Source organism: Camellia sinensis, chromosome 3 (assembly GCF_055761805.1).
Source record: "Camellia sinensis isolate YWXY chromosome 3, ASM5576180v1, whole genome shotgun sequence".
NCBI classification, from domain to species: domain Eukaryota; kingdom Viridiplantae; phylum Streptophyta; class Magnoliopsida; order Ericales; family Theaceae; genus Camellia; species Camellia sinensis.
In genome coordinates, this window is record NC_138963.1 from 225,520,569 (window position 1) to 225,538,593 (window position 18,025).

Consider the following 18,025-nt stretch of genomic DNA (forward strand, 5'->3'; position numbering starts at 1 on the left):
TGTAAAAATGCAAAAGTACTGGTTGCTGAGTTTTTACGCTCGATGCTCGCTCGATGCTTGCTCGAGCGTGAGACACAGCTCTTCGCTCGAGCGTAGGTCTCTTCGCTCGAGCGTGCGTCTGCATGCACCAAAAACCTGAGAGTTTGAAATTTACGCTCGAGCCACCATTGATTCGCTCGAGCGGAGCTCTGAACAAACGATGGTCGCTCGAGCGAGGAATCCTTCGCTCGAGCGAGGAAGCCAAATTCTAGAATTTCTAGATTTGTCTTCCAAGTTCGAACCAAGCATTCACCACCCCAAAACTCAACCTCTTGAGCCCAATTTCTAGAAAAAACAGTTAAAACTCATAGTATATCAAGTTTCAAAACTCAATTTGTAAAATTAAAGCTCAAGGATGAGTCAATTTGAACACAAATTCAATAAATCACCAAGAACAAAGTTTAAACAAACATGCATGAGTCCAATTGAATTCCAAAGCTCCAAAACAAGATTTAATGTAACATTGAGCTCAAAACCAAGATAAATTCATGGATTAAAACAAAAGCATGAACATGCATGTGGAGTTTTGATAAAAACAACTCAAAATACAAGATTGTAAACATGCATGCATGATATACTACCCAATTCAACAATTTAAAGCTAAATCTAGATTCTAATCTTCAATAGGTCAAGAACTATGCAAGAACTAGCTCAATTACATGAATGAGAGGATGAATTCCTACCTTAAGCCTTCAATTCCAAGCCTAGGAGCTTAATTCTTCCAAATTGCCTACAATTCCTCCCAATTCCAAGGTAAACCTTGTTGAAATCAAGCTTTCTCCTTTCCCTAATTCTCTCCCACGTTTTTGTCTCACAAGAAGTGGCTGATAAAGTGTTTCTAAGTGTGGTGAAGTTTGATCAAATGTTGTCTCAAGTAGAGCCACTAAGTGGCACCATTGTAATTAAGCTAGGTTCATTATTATAACGTTATTTAATCTGATTTAACTATTCCAAATCGAATTTTAATTGAACCTACCATAATTTCACATAAAATCTAACGAGTCCAAAACACTAATCAATTTCAGAATCGGGCGTCGATAAGGCTTTCAATTCGCAGATTAAAGTTTAAAACATGAACAGATATTTCAACACTGAACAGATAGAACACATAAATCATGCAATACACATGCAAATTGATTCCAGATTTCCTCTTAATTACTATTAGGCATAATTAAGTACCAATTAACGTTAATCAGGGTCAGGGTTATTACAGACCTGAACACTGTTTGGACACTTGGAGAATACACGTGTCAATCGCTTAAACACACATGTCTATCGATTAGACACATGTGAAACTAATTTTAAGTTTGAACAAAACAACTTAACATACAACAATAAAACAAAACCCATATAAATTTATAAGAATTAGTGTCATATTGCATTTTTATATTATCTTTGAATGATATATTTATATATATAACATATAATAAATATATAAAATTATATATTTCATGAGTGTCCCTCACGTGTCGTGATTAGTATTTTTTGGAAATTAACGTGTCGGCATATCCGTGTTGTGTCACGTGTCTATGTCCATACTTCTTAGTTTAATATTAAGTTTTGGCGAGGGACTGAGTTCTTTATCTATATTTCGGTTCTTTTACTTTGGCCCAAGATTTTGTTGATTGTTATTATTCATGATCAACATAATTTTATGTGAAAGAGGCTAGCCTTGAAAGGTTAAACGCTTAGCTAGGAGATATAATTTCAAGTTTAACTCTCGGAATTCCAAATTCATAACACTTTGACCAGAGATTTAGAGAAGAAGGTTAAGAGGGTTATATGAACAAGTTGTGGGAGACCATGGAAGGAAAAGATTCGCATGCAAATGGAAACTCATCGGCAAAGTTTCAAGATGAAATGGAAAAAGGGCGGTATTGTGATCCTTTTGAAACGTCACTGGTCCCAAGTACAGGCAATTTGGATGGGCTCTTCATGATGCCCTTTTTACCGGTTCCAAATGCATCACAGTCTAATTCAAAGGCATCTGTTATCTTGACTGGAACAGCTACAAGAGGGGAACTGTACTAGCTGTTGGAGCTGTGGACATTGGTGTTAGCAAATCTGCCTATTTTTTTGAAGTTGCTCTGCCTGGGGTCAGAAAGGATCTTGGTTTGTTTCTCTCTTTTTGTTAAATTTTTGCTATATTTATAGAGAAATTATGATAATATTAATTGTCATACTATTTAATAGTCCTTGCTTACCAACAAGGCAACTTCTTTAAGTTACAGGGGATTAAAAATCCAAGTTTTTCTTAATGCTGAACTGGGTCAAAAAGATTCTGTTACATCTAAGGATGAGAAGACATGTTCTTTCTATCCAGTGCAAGGAATCCAAGGCATTGGGCTACCCTGTGTGTTTTTCCATCTTCTGGTAGAAATATTTTTATGCTGCTGAAGTGTCTATGTCATTTGGGCACGAGTCTGATTCCTGGAGACAACCATGCACACTTGACACTTTGATTTAGTGCATTTAACGTAATTGCAACTGATGCCTGTAGCAATACAATGCTTTCAAGAAATTTTCTCTTGGATAGTGTTTCCTTTCCCTTGCCTTGTTCTAAATTTTTTAAAAACTTAAAATATTTCCTATTTGGCAAGCAAGACGGCATTTTTTCTTTTTGTAAGCATAAATTTATTACCAAAACCACCTTAAAGGGGCGAAAACCCTATATAAAAACCGAAGCCTAGAAACTAAACTTCTGTGTGCATATACAAATCACTTAGAAAACTGCACTCAAGACAAAACCAAGAAAGGACAAAACCTATGAGGAAGTAGGACGTCATATACTACATAAACTTACATACATGCCAAAAAATCTAGGCATGAGCATGGCCAGACACTCAAAGGACTATAAGCACGTTATTTTTTATGGTATGGAACCGCATGTTACACAGACCACCAAAACATGTGAGGATGAATATACAGCAACCTAGGCTTACTATTCTGCATAAAACTACATATCTGCCAAACATGTTATTTAGATTGATAAGACTGTGTAAGGAACCCTCTTGACTCTACGAAAAAAAAAATCTGCAAAGAAGGTGGTAAGAACACTATGCTGCACCACAAGGTTTACAATTGTTGGATGAAAAATGGCACTGCCAGTTAATGGATTTGCATTCTTGGAAATTATGAAGGCTACTAATTAGTTATGGGTTTCGTTTTTAATTTTTATGACATGCATTATCTAGACAACCTTTATAGAAAGAGAATCACAAGGTTTGTCTCCAGCGTGTAGTTAACTTGCTCAGTATGTACTTAGGTTTGGATAATTCCCGAAAGGCCAGTATTAAAATAGAGGTGCTGGAGTTATCTAGACAACCTTTATAGAAAGAGATTCACGAGATTCGTCTCCGGCATGTGGTCAATTTGTGTGGGGATATATTTTCTGAGTACCAACACGTGGCAAGGTGACGCTGACGTGTAAGCCGAGGTGCCATGTGTCCTGGTCATGATGCCGAGGTTATCTCGGCAAGGCCGAGATTATCTCCGAAGATATCAGAATTCGAGATAAGCGGATAAGGGACAAGAGTCCTAGAATGATAAGGGAACTCATCTTGGATAAAGATAAAGTTCTTAGAGGGTTTATCCTAATCCAACTGGGAATCCATGATTAGCAGTAATCCAAAGCCCATTGAAGCGAGGCTTCTATTGGGACTAGGTTTGTGTTTATTATAAAAGAGAGACACCCCCTTGGGTCTAAGGTACGCAATTTATATTCTGAATAGTGAGTTAGCACTATTGATTATCTTTGAGAGATATACTGATTTGATCGTCGGAGTGCCCCCGGGTGGACGAACCACCGACGGAATCTTCTCTTTTTGTTGCAGGTTAACTAGGTGTCATCTATTCTGCCAGTATTCTCTAGCTGAATACTAAGGTGGCAGTATGGTCAAAAAATCACTCACACAATTTGGCGCCGTCTATGGAAAAGAAAGGAGAATAAATGGCCAGCAACGGACAGAAGGAAAAGATTAGGGACGACACTCCTGGTGGGAGTGGTAGACTTGTCGACCTCAACGTCGAGGGAGACAACCGCAATATAGAGACTCGTGACCAGAATCACGGAGTAAAAGATGTTGGCCAGGAGGGCGATGTACTAGACCAAAGTAGGTACTATAACGAAGATAACCTTCAGGTATGGAGGGATAGATGTTTATGGAGGGATAAAGAAGTGAAAGAGATGGCAAACAAGTTGGCGGACCTGCAATCGGTCGTCAACTTCATGATGCAAAACAACGTCATGCAGCCACCATTCTCACTACAGGACACGCCAATTCCAACGGCCGATGTCCCAAAGGGAGGGCAAAAAACAATCCCGCTCAGCACACGAGGAGCGAAAGACACTCTCACCGGCCTTCAAGGGAGTTCGGGCAAAGGAGAGTCGAGAAGAGAAGAATCACGAAGGAGGCACCGCACCAAGGAAGCAGACCCCAAAGAACATTGGCATGTTCAGAGACATGAGTTGTGCTTCGACACACCTAACGGAGAAGGGTCGAAAAGGGCTCGCAACGAAGCCGAGAGTAGTGCTCCGAAAAGACTGAAGTTAGGAGACAGCCGAGCTCCTGGCCGGACCAAAGAGGACTTGAGAGATTACCTCAAGAAGAAGCAAGATCATGCCAAGGTAACATTTATTGTTAAACCAAGAATTCCATTCTCAGTAGAATTGGACAAATTTGAGGCGACGAAAAGATTTAGTATGCTAAGGTTCCAAATATACGATAGTAAGTCAGACCCCAACTTCCACGTCGGATTATACTTGAACTCAATGGTATTGTATAGTGGGAACGAGTCGTTGCTCTACAAAGTGTTCCCCTCATCCTTTGGGGAGATTGCATTAGATTGGTTTCATAAACTACCAAAGGGAAGTGTGAAGACCTGGGAAGGCCTGGCCGAGATGTTCGTGGCCAGGTTCGTGACGAACAAGCTACAGCTACTAAGGGTGGACGCATTGATGGCCCTAAAGATCAGTAAGGATGAAGGCCTTAGGGCCTATGCAAAAAGGTACTATGAGGTGTTCAACCGAATACCCGAGTGCAACCAGGAGGTGGCGGTCTTGTCTTTCAAGAACGGCCTAAAAGATGACTGTCAACTACGAAAGTCTTTGGCAAAGACATTGCCAAAAAGCATGGAAGAGCTCATGGCAAGAATTGAGAAGTATGCCAGAGCCGAGGAAGATACATCGGGGAATAAGGAAACAAAGCAAGATAAAGGAAACGGCTTGCCGAAGCAAGGCCGAGGTAACAATGGATCCAGCAAGCAAGAGACAGAACTAAGGGCTGCACAGGCAGTAACAACTGTGTTCCGAATCCCGATTCATAGAGTCCTGCATAGAATTCGGAACCAACCCTATTTCAGAACGCCAGAGAGGGCACCAGGAGAATTTATGGGAAGGAATCTCGGTAGGCATTATGCTTACCATAATGAAGATGGACATATGACTCAGGGTTGCCGAGCCCTGAAAGCACACTTGGAAGACCTGGTGAGGTAAGGCCATCTGAGAGACCTTGTCGATTAGACCAGGACAAGGGAAGAACATGCAAGACTGCCTCAAGCACCAGCAGCACCGCCTCCCCCAGCACAGCAACCTCAGGCAGGAAGACCTCTGGTAATTAATGTAATTCACTCGAAGGTCAACGAAAACGAGATTCGAGGGGAGACCCAGAAGGTAAAACACCTACAGCATGTCTACCAAGTCGGGGAGAAGAGACATCGGGCAGAGGAGTGCCAAGGACCAGTAGTGTCCTTTACTGAAGCCGACCTTGAGATGGTCCAACACTCGCACAACGATGCCTTGGTAGTATCCCTCTAGGTTGGGGAGTGCCAAGTGAAGCGTATCCTCATTGACCAAGGCAGCTCTTGTGACATCATGTATGTGAGATATTACAAGTAGCTTGGCCTTCACCCAGACGATATGAAACAATCTAACGGCCCAATGGTTGGATCCAATGGAACGCCGACATGGCCACTGGGAGTGACAAGCTTGGAGGTGCAGGCTGGCACCAAGAAGATAAAGACAGAGTTCACCGTAATCGATACACCCTCCCCTTACAATATTATCTTGGTAAGGCCATGGTTGCATGCGATGGGGGCTGTTCCCTCAACACTGTATCAACTATTGCGCTTCCCAATAGAGCATGGGATGGAAGAAGTCACAAGAGATCAGCTACAGGTGAAGAATTGCTCCATGGCAGCAATGAAATCTACCTGCAGCATACGAGAGCCAGAAAGGGCAGAAATTGAAGATGAAGACGTGGAAGTCCTAGAAGACGTCGGCAAGGAGCCAGCCGAGAAGAGCGAAGAAGCACTGAAGAAAGTCCTCGTCTAGGAAGGGGATGAAGAACATTTCTTTCTTCTCGGCTCGGGCTTAGCCGAAGAAGAGAAAAATGAGTTAGAAGCTTTTTTGAGAGCAAATATTGAGGTGTTTGCTTGGACGCCTTACGAGATGCCTGACATTGACCCCGAGGTCACTTGCCATAAACTAAACGTGGACAGGTCGGCCAAACCTGTAATCCAAAGAGCAAGAAGACCGACGTTGATACACGTCGAAGCAGTGAAAGAAGAAGTAGATAGACTACTGGAGGCCAGGGCCATTAGAGAAGTTAAGTACCCGACATGGCTATCCAATACAGTGGTGGTAAAGAAGAAGAATGGTAAATGGAGGGTCTGCGTGGACTTTACCAGCCTGAACAAAGCCTATCCCAAAGACAGCTTTCCTTTACCTAAGATTGACCAACTAGTGGATGCCACTTCAAGGCATGGAAGGATGAGCTTCCTGGATGCCTACAGGGGGTACCATCAGATAGCCATGTACCCCCCAGATGAAGAGAAGACTGCGTTTATCACCCTGAAAGGGCTGTACTGCTACAGAGTGATGCCTTTTGGGTTGAAAAACGCAGGAGCAACTTACCAAAGGTTAGTAACCAAGATGTTCAAACATCTAATTGGCAGAACGGTGGAAGTCTACATTGATGAGATGGTCGTGAAGACCAAGGAACCTGTAGAACATCTGGCCGACCTCAAAGAAGTATTTGAAATCCTTAAGACATATCAGCTCCGACTCAATGCATCGAAGTGTGAATTTGGAGTTGGATCTGGTAAGTTCTTGGGATACCTGGTGACCAGAAGGGGCATTGAGGCCAACCCAGATCAGAACAAGGCCATCCTAGAATTGAAGAGCCCGACGTTGGCAAAACAAGTGTAAATGCTGACTGGAAGGGCCGCAGCCCTGAATAGGTTCATCAGCCGAAGCTCGGACAAATGCAGAGCTTTCTTCAACTTAGTGAAGAAAGCCACAGACTTCTTGTGGACCGAAAAATGCGAAGCTGCCTTGGCCGACCTAAAGAAGTATCTGACCACAGCTCTAGTTTTTTCAAATCCAGAACCTGGAGAGGAGCTGTTTTTATACTTAGCAGTTTCAGAACATGCGATAAGCGCAGTAGTAGTCCGAGAAGAAAAAGGGGAACAACGAGCTGTCTACTATGTAAGCAAAACCCTGGCCGATGCAAAAACCAGGTATCTACCCTTAGAGAAATTAGCACTGGCTTTAGTAATGGCTTCAAAGAAGCTGAACCATTACTTGCAGGCCCATAAAATTGTGGTGCTAACTGAACACCCCTTGAAGTCCCTTCTGCGACAAGGAGACTTGATAGGAAGAATAGCCAGATGGGTAGTTACCCTGGGCCAGTATGACCTGGAGTGCAGGCCCAGAACAGCAATCAAAGGCCAAGTTTTGGCCGACTTCGTGGCCGAGTTCACGCCAGAATCCATCGAACATCGGGCTCCGTTGAGCCAAGGTGAACGATGTCCAAACAAGTAGGGAGAAGCCCAGCCAAAGGCGAAAGAACAAAGGAAAGAGGAAAAACTCAGACCCTGCAGCATTTACATCGGCGACTCCTTTCAACTGTTCATTGATGGGAGTTCAAACAGACAAGGAGCGAGGGCAGGAGTGGTATTGATCTCTCCAGATGGGCAGGTACTAGAACAATCGATTCGCTTGGGGTTTAAGGCCTCGAACAATGAAACAGAGTACGAAGCACTCATAGCAGGACTAAAACTGGCAGCAGCAGTACAAACAGATGAGGTAATAGTCTTTTGCGACTCGCAACTTATAGTTAACCAGTCAACAGGCGAGTTTGCAGCCCGAGATGAAAGGATGTTAGCCTACGCGAAGGAGGTCATCAGGTTGGCAGCCTTGTTTCAGAACTGCCGACTACTTCAGGTTAGCTGAGATGATAACAGTCACGCCAATGCATTGGCCAACCTAGCCAGTGCAGTACAACCTGGAAAAGCAAGGACAATAATGATCGAATACTTGTCGGGCCCGAGCATTGAACCAATAATGACAGAGCATGAAGCAATGTGCGTGGACATGGGACCAAGCTGGATTGACGCAATAGTAGCATTCCTAAAAGAAGGAAAACTGCCAGATGACCACAAAGAGGCACACAAGATCAGATTGAAGTCGGCAAGATACAATCTGACAGTAGAGGGACATCTACAGAAGATCCTTCACTGGACCCCTTTTAAGGTGTGTACATCCCTTACAAGTTGAAGATTTTTTATATGAAATACATGAAGGAATTTGTGGAAGCCACGCTGGGGGCAGATCACTTGCTCATAGGGCCATTACGCAGGGGTATTGGTAGCCCTACATGGAAAAAGATGCGGAGGCCTATGTAAAGAAATATGAAAAGTGTCAAAGGTTTGCACCTCTGATACACCAACCTGCAGCAGACCTAAACCCAGTATCCAGTCCTTAGCCGTTTGCCCAATGGGGCATGGATCTCGTTGGGCAACTGCCCCAAGCAACTGGACAAAGAAAGTACCTGTTGGTGGCAACAGACTACTTCAACAAGTGGATAGAAGCCGAACCCCTTGCCAAGATCCGAGATGTGGATGTGAAGAAATTCATTTGGAAAAATATCATCACCAGGTTTGGGATTCCAAGAGCAATAGTTGCCGACAATGGAACACAATTTGACAGTAAGCTAATTAAGAGCTTATGTGCAAAGTTCAAGATCAAGAACTACTTGTCAACACCAAGCTTTTCCCAAAGCAATGGACAAGCAGAAGCATCTAACAAAGTAATCCTGGATGGGATAAAGAAGAGGTTGCAAGCAGCAAAAGGAAAGTGGGTGGACGAGTTGCCCAATGTGCTTTGGGCATATCAGACTATGCCGAGAAGATCAACAGGGGAATCCCCCTTTGCCATGGCTTATGGCACATAAGCAGTCATTCCGCTGAAGGTCGGCATCCCAGGGATCAGAACACAAGGAGTAGAGAACGGGACTAATGAGGTATTCTTAGCCCGAGATCTGGATTTACTAGAAGAAAGAAGGGAAAGAGCTGTGATTCAGCTGGTAGCATACCAGCAGCAGCTTGCCAGAGCTTATAATAAAAAGGTCAACCCAAGGGAGTTTCAAATCGGTGACCTCGTCCTGAGGAAAGTCGTCGGTAACAAGAAGGATCCCAGAGAGGGGAAGCTTGACCTAAATTGGGAAGGGCCCTACAGAATCATCTCGGTACTGGGCAACGGGGCATATCGGCATGAAGATAATGAGGGCAAAGAGTTGCCATGGCCTTGGAACACTTGCAATTTGAAATTTTTCTATCATTAGAATTTTTTGTCATTTGCTGAAGTAAATAAATAAAGTTTTTGCTTGTTTATATATGTTTATACACTTGTGACTGATCAAGATACATAGCGTGCTTCTGGAATACATGTATAATGAGAACCCAAGTGGAACTAAGGTTCACATCAGGGGGCAGAGAGAAGAAGAATATGTTTAACACTTGTTGAAACTTAAGAAAAGTTTACAAGTTGAAGTTAAATCAAGAAGATGTTTAACACTTGTTGAAACTTAAGAAAAGTTTACAAGTTGAAGTTAAACCGATATGATGTTTAACACTTGTTGAAACTTGAGAAAAGTTTACAAGTTGAAGTTAAATCGATATGATGTTTAACACTTGCTGAAACTTGAGAAAAGTTTACAAGTTGAAGTCAAACCGATATGATGTTTAAACACTTGTTGAAACTTGAGAAAAGTTTACAAGTTGAAAACTGAGGTTAAACACTTGTTGAAATTTTATAGGTGAAACCAAGGTTATACCAAAAAGGTACTTGGGTATTTGCCGAGATAAATCATCAGTTTGTATATCCGAGGTGTGTCACCCCGAGAAGGTTGCGCAAAGATTGAAGTGTATATTAAAGATATGAGAAATATTCTAAGTATGGAAGCATACAAGGCAAACATACAAGCATTCAAAAACAAAAGAGTTGCATTAAAGGAACGTCGGTGATATAAAGAGTTTACATTACTTCAAAAAAGAAAAACAAAGTACAAGAAGAAAGAGAAAAACACGAAATTAAGATTCTTCAGCATCAACAGCAGGTGGTTCGGTTTGAAGTTCAGATGACTGCTGGGAAGACACCTCTGCAGCCTTTTCCGTTGCAAGCTCGGCATCAATTTCTTGAAGGGTCTCAGCAAGGCGCTTCTCTACGAGGGAGACGTCGGCTGATGCCTTCTCAGCTGCAGCACCTTTGGGAACCTCCTCACCCTCCTCATCTTGAGTCAAGTCCAGGACTTGCTCATTCAGAGAAGGGGACTTAGCCCCAGTAGCCTCCTTTGGTTTCCTCACCAAAGTCTCCTCCTCAGACTCAGATTCATCATCGGATTGACTTGGACTTAGAGGGAATGGCAAAGGGATGGCGTCGGCGTTCCTGAGGGGCGAGTCCTGGGGGCCTTCAAACTTTTTTAGAAGAGACATCCAACCAAGGGCGAAACCCTTGTTGCATGCCTGCTTCACTTGCTTTTCATAGTCCGTCGTCACATCGGCCATCTTCTCTTTGTAACCGTTCTCATCGGCTGCCTGGAGCTCGGCGTCCTTCGTGGCCAAGGCTTCTTGCAGTTCTTTTTGGGCCTGGGCCGTTTTCTCTTCGGCTTCTTTCTTTTCGGCCTCAAAAACCTTCTTAATGGCCTCAGCAGATTCCGCCTTTTCTTCGGCATCTTGCTGAGCCTTGATAGCATCCTCGGGTTGATCCTCCAAGGTTTTCATCTTTGATTGCAAGCTTTTGTTAGCCTTCTGAAGAGCAGAAACTTCCTTTCTCTTGTCGGCCAGCTCCCTCCAGTTTTCAAAAGATTGTACTGAGAAGGAATGAGCGTGTTGCATTGCCTGAAGGAACATGAATAGAGCAGAAGTTATTAAATAAAAATTTTTCCAAGTATAAAGGAGAACGAAAAATTACCAAATGAAAACACTTACTTGGACAGAGCACTGGAGCATCAAAGCATAGTTTTCATATTTATAGCGATCCCGGTTTCCCTTTTCTTTAATTGTTGTATCCGGACTTAGGTTCCGTGGAGTTAGTTGCTGTGTGCGTCTTATTTACACCCTTTACTCCTTGTGTTCGAGTCTTGGGTTGTGTTGGGCAGGTTTGAAACAGGTTGGTTGGACTTGGAAACCAAGAGTAGTTGCCCAGATTTTGGCCTTCACGCTCGAGCGGGGATTTTGACGCTCGAGCGGGCCCTTCGTGGTTGTCTGTCCGCTCGAGCGGGGTTTTCGACGCTCGAGCGTAGTTTTCCATCTTCCAGTATCTCCTCTGCAGTGTTGTACGCTCGAGTGGGATTTTTGACGCTCGAGCGGGATGCTGTGTGTGATGCTCGAGCGGGAGAGTTGACGCTCGAGCGGAGACCTGGTTCTGTAAAAGTTCTGGGAGTGTGTATCCGCCGCTCGAGCGGGAGTCTGTGAGTGACGCTCGAGCGGGGAGTTTGACGCTCGAGCGGGGCGACTGGGTTAAAGCTCCGTGTTTTGGCTTTTCAAATCACTTTTTCCTTTCTCTTTCTCTCTCTTACTTTCCAAAAAGTCATTTTGAGAGCTCCTCTCTCTAGAAACTCCCTTCTCTCTAGGGTTTGATCTAGTTAGAGTGTTTTCCTCTCCTTCGGCCTTTGTAAGAGTTGTGTTGATCGTCGAGGGCGTCGTTTTGATCCAAGAATGTTGGCTTTTGGAGCACTTTGGTTTTGGTCTCTTCTCCATCCGAGCTCTAACTTTGAGGTAGGGATAACCTACTCCTTACTATGGGTTTTGTCTTTAAATTTTAGTAGTTTGAGATGTTGGAGTTGGTTTGGTAATTTTGTGAAAGTTTGGGATTTTTTGTGCAAATTTACAAAGTTGGGGTTTTAACTATATAAAAGCCTAGATGCATGTTTGGCATGGAAAAGTGAAATTAATGTCAAAACATTGATGAAAGTGGAACCTAAGCGTTGAATGTGAATTATGGAAAATACCCTAATTACATTGGTTAATTAACTTGTGAAATTAATTGTGAGAAATGAGGAATTGAATTGGAAATGTTGAGATTCGGAATGTATGGGATTAAAGGGTGTAGTTGGATTTTATATCGCTCACCTAGTTGGAAATGTTGATTTTATATATCCAATTGTTGCATTTATTTTTATGTATAGAAATAACTGCTTTGGGCTATCGGTGGAGGATAGTCGTGATTGTTGTAGACAATGCATGATGATTAGGCTAACTGAAACTAATCACTGGAATGCGTCATTGAGTTTGACGGTTGAAAGAATACATTAAATTTATGTATTGTGTGATGATGTGTATAATTATTGTTTATATGCATTGGGTTGTGTTGGAGGAGATAGGGGATGTAGATAGGAGATGGACCTCTAAACCGGATGTTGTTGGGAGGAGATAGGGGATGGACTCCATAGATAGAGCTCATATGCTTATCTATTAGTGTGTTGACAGAGCTCATATGCTTGTCATTGGAAGTGTGATAGTGCTCATATGTATATCTGTGGAATTGATGATACAGCTTGTATGCTTATCTGTTGGTATGTGATATAGCTAGTATGCTTATCTATTATGAAATGGGGAAGTGCTTGATATGAGTTACTGTCTCATATGAGTTGTTTGGCCTGGTTCTGAGCCATGGTTATAAAATGAGAATTGAAAGGAACTGGAAAATGAATTGTAACATGGAGTTGTATGTCATGAAACTGTAAAGTGTGATGAAAGAAAGTATCACTGTTGGCCATCTATCAACTGCTAATCTTTTAGTCATTGTTCATATTTGGTTTAGTGTATTTCTACTGGGCTGTGGCTCACCCTATATGGGAATATCATTTTCAAGTACAGGTAGCATGCCACCTCCAAGGACATAGCTTGGGAGGCTAGAGGCGGACACACTTTTGTTGTCTTATTTCTTTCTGATGTATTACATGTAAATTCAAGCCAAGGGCTTAATGTGTAAATGAGTTAGTACTCTGTTATTGTAACCAAGTGTTAACTTGGAAAGCTGTAAGCCCGTAGGGCATTTGCTTTTGTCGTTAACATGTAATACTTTTTGTAATGGAACTCTGATGAATAGAAGAATGTGGAGTTTTTATGTATCAATGCATGTCTATATTGATGGGTTTAAAGTTATTATTTTGAGGGCGTTACAATATTCGCTCAACTCGGCGTTTCGGTCAAGATCGCCAGGAAAAAGCACAGCGGTGCTGAGAGCAACGCTGACGTTTACGTCATCGGCGCGATCCCCAGCCATGACTGGCTTATCCTCCAGTGTGATTTTGGGAGCCCAAGGGTAATCATGCTTTCCAGACCCCGAGGTGGTAGCAGAAGATGACCTCGGCCTCTTTGGTCTGGTTGATCCAACTGGTTATGCTTCAGCAGACCTTTTCTCGGGAACAGAGGTGGTCTTCTCACTCTCAGCCAATTTGGAAATGGGCAATGTATCCTCAGTGTCAACCTGAGTCACCTTGGCCTTTGGCTAAGCCTTTTTAATCTTTTTTTGCTTTGGCTTTGGGGGCTGGGTTGAAACTGGTTGAACATCAACTTCAGCTGGAATGTTAGCAAGGAGATCTTTAGCGACTGGTTTTGGGTGGCCCATCTCGGTAGTAAAAACAAGTCGTCGCCGACATTGTCGTTGATATATTGGGATCAGATAAGGAGCCGAAGTTAACGGCTGCTCGGCTGGATCAGAAGTCGACCCTTGATCTTGCCGAGATGTGGAGGCGTCCTGAGGAGTTGTGGCGGAAGAAGGAGACAGACTCTTCTTCTTCTTCTTCTTCTTGGGGACGTCAGGAAGAACTGATTTATAGGTGGAGATGAAATTGAGTACCAGTGAGGCCTTGCGCTTGTGAACTGGAAGGTCCAGTAGTTTCTTTAAACCCTAGCTTGGGGAAAAAGACTGGCGGAAGCCTTTCCCTGGTTTTGGAAGAGCTGCAAGAAAAAATAGACGTTAGAGTAAATAAAGTATTAAAGACTTTAAGACAAAACAAGTTAGTATAAACACAGGGCTCTTACCATTGCCCTCTACAAAAACTGATCGAGGAAGAGGGTAGAGGTGAAGGTCCTCGTCTGGTGCAAATTCCCAATTCCCCGAGGTAATAAAATAATCATCTCCAGCTTCCTTGTTGGTGTCAGGGAGGTCGGCGACGATTTTGTACTCAGTGGACCTTGGCTTGAGATAGTAAACATAGCCCGTATCTTTTTTGAGGCCACACATGGTGTAACAGTATTGGATATCGGCTAGGGTAATCCTAACATTCTTTTGTTTAGCCAAGGCAATTATACCGTTTATGACTCGGTAGGAGTTGATGGCAAGCTGCATTGGGTTCAACTTATAGTAGTGGATTATCTCACGGAAAAGAATATCAAGTGGGAGCCGAAGTCCGCACTCGATGAAAGCCACTACAGGAAAAGGCATAGAGTCGACTGTGGACATGATTGAGTCATCCTCCCCTGCCAACCTCAGATGGACATTGGTAGGGATGGAAAACTCTCGCCTAAAGTGTTCAAGCTTGGTCGAGGCATCTACCCTATGTTTCCACATACCCATAATGTCGGCTTAACTGAAGGTATTAGATTTTAGAGGGGACTGTTTTTGAAGGGTTTTAGGGACCTCAGCTAAAGCTTAAGAATGCATGGAATCTGTGGGGAATTGTTTCAATTTTCCCTAAACAATTGTTTTGAATTCTACGAACAAATCCCAAACCTAGATCTATGGGAATGGAGATCAAAGGCACGAATCTAGAAAACAGAAAAGCAAGAATATGCTTCAGAATCAAGAACAAAGATGAACTATCAAGAACATTGTAAAGAGCCAAGGGTATAAGGTCAAGAACAGTGGCAACAATCAACAAATGTATGAACAGTGCGAATTCGAGACATAAATTGGGCAGAAACAAAAGCGTAAGATAAACGTGCTCGAATACATGATTCGTAAATCAAATACTTGAGCAAAAACAGCAACGACAACAGATAAATGAAGCGAAACTTCTTTAAAAGCAACAAGTAATTGAAACCAAGGGGAATGGTAACTTACCAGAAAAAAGGAAGCCGGTATTGAGGTCGCCGAGATCAGACGAACGGCAGCAGCGGAGAAGAATAGCAAGCGTCTCGCCGGAAGAGGAGAACAACGGTGGTAGCAGAGCTTGAGAGCTTGGAACCATGGAGGAGATGGAAAAACTAGAGAGAGAGAGCTTCTGAAATAATGTGAAGTGAAAAGGCGGGGGAGAGAAACAAGTTTTGCCAAAACAGAAACGGCGACAAAAAGGTCATTAATGTGCCTTGAAGAACGTATGCGCCAGACGGCGCACGTGAGAATGATTTGATTTACAGACGCATATCAGGTAAGATCCAGTAAGAGAAAGATGCGTGGCTGAAACGGTTGAGTTGTTATGCACGACAGCTCATACGCATGAAAGAGTATTTAGAAGTCTTGATCTTAAAAGAAGACATGTCGGCCGAAATAATGATCTCGGCTGAGATACTTAAGCCGATGTAGTAGTGGGAGGTACCGATATAGGTTCCATCACCTCAGAATGCCGAGGTAATAGAACCTAGGGGGCAGTTGTGGGGATATATTTTCTGAGTACCAACACGTGGCAAGGTGACGCCGACGTGTAAGCCGAGGTGCCACGCGTCCTGGTTATGACGCCGAGGTTATCTCGGCAAGGCCGAGGTTATCCCCGAAGATATCGGAATCCGAGATAAGCGGATAAGGGACAAGAGTCCTAGAATGATAAGGGAACTCATCTTGGATAAAGCTAAAGTTCTTAGAGGGTTTATCCTAATCCAACTGGGAATCCATGATTAGAAGTAATCCTAAGTCCATTGAAGCGAGGCTTCTATTGGGACTAGGTTTGTATTTATTATAAAAGAGAGACACCCCCATGGGTCTAAGGTACGCAATTTATATTCTGAACAGTGAGTTAGCACTATTGATTATCTTTGAGAGATATACTGATTTGATCGTCAGAATGCCCTCGGGAGGACGAACCACCGTCGGAATCTTCTCTTTCTGTTGCAGGTCAACCAGGTGTCATCTATTCTGCCAGTGTTCTCCAGCTGAATACTAAGTTGGCAGTGCGGTCAGAAAATCACTCACACAATTTGTTTACTAAAATTTCGTAGTGGAATCTATAAATAGGATAGTTTGAAATTATTTGTTCAAAACATACTTTGGTGCAATTATGTATGTCTTGGGAGTCAATAAACAATTACTTTATTGTGCATTTATGCTTAGTTTATCTTTTTGAATGTACTTTGGTGCATTTACGTATGCCTTGGGAGTGGATAAACAATTGCTTTATGGTGCATTTATCCTTAGTTTATCTTTGTTTTTGCATTAGACCATTTAAATTTAGTTAATAACTATGACTACCTTTTGCTTCAAGAAACATGTACACACATGGTATGCATGATCTTCTATTTTTAGTCTTTCACGAGTTAAAACCAAAATCTGTCTTGCATTTGGGATAATGTAATTGTATTTCATTTGAGTGACCTAAAAAATCTTTTTCTTTGCTCCTTTGGTGGCTTTCTTTACGAGACTTTGTGTTTACTTCTAAGAACTTGATAGCATTTGTTCTAGCAGGTCAGTTCAGCTGTGAGATTGAACGTGATGGAAAGGTCCATGTACGGGGTGTGACATCAACTGGTGGAAAAACTATTTTGAGACATTCCCGTATTTATGAAATGAAATTTCAGCAACAATGCCCACCCGGACCATTCACACTTTCTTTCAGTCTGCCAGGACCTGTTGATCGAAGGCTTTTTTCACCCCACTTCAGATCTGATGGTATTCTTGAAGCTGTCGTCCTGAAATACGAGTAATGTTGGAAAATTTGGTTTATAAGGCATATTTTGGGCCAACTTTGAGCCCAAAATGGAGTGGGCTCCAAACGTCTTTTGGGGTGGGTCTGAAGAGGTGACATGTTCCTTGCCGTGTGGCAAGTCACACGGTGAAGACGGTTTGTCAAAACCATTTATGAGTGAATGGGAAGTTGACGTCGTTTTCGGGTTCGTAGAATGGACATTTAAAGATTTAAATGTGGGTTTCCTTAAAATGGGTTATCCCACATTGAAACTTTAAGAGAGTTTTTTTTTTTTTTTTTATGTATATAAGCTCTAGACTACAACACTTGGGTTGGGCCCCAAGGGGCACCCCAAGTTTGTAGAAGAGAGGAGTTATGGACAAATGGAACCTTAGCCTAAACCACTACACGCGCGCCGCCACCGCCCGTCCGGCCTAGCCGAGCCATACGCGATTGTGGGTCGGTTCTGATATTAATTTTTTGGATAAAATTTATTTGAATTTTTTCCAGAAATTCTTAATGAAATTAAATTCCAATTTTGTGTCAACATTGAAATTAATTTTCTGTCCATATATTACCAACTTCAGTCTGCATTTTCAACAGATTAACTGCATAAAATTGCTCATAACTGCCAGCAGTTACAGTTCCGAATCTGCACTGTTTGATAGGTTCACACAGTTCAAACAGATCTTATTTCCAGCAGTTATCTGTTCAATTGGTGTTTGTACCTGTTCATTTGAAAAATTACCTGTTCAGTTCAAAATACTACACCTGTTCGGCAGTCTTAGATGCCTATAAATTTAGATTTGTTCTGCAGTCTTTGCATCCAGAAAATAGACAGAAAAATTGATTTTCTTGCTGTC

The 18,025-nt window shown here is 42.5% G+C and overlaps 1 pseudogene; it reads left to right on the forward strand.

Moving 5' to 3' along the window:
* Positions 1-1,842: 1,842 nt before the first annotated feature.
* LOC145823143 (increased DNA methylation 3-like) lies at positions 1,843-17,181 on the forward strand (annotated as a pseudogene).
* The last annotated feature ends 844 nt before the right edge of the window (positions 17,182-18,025 follow it).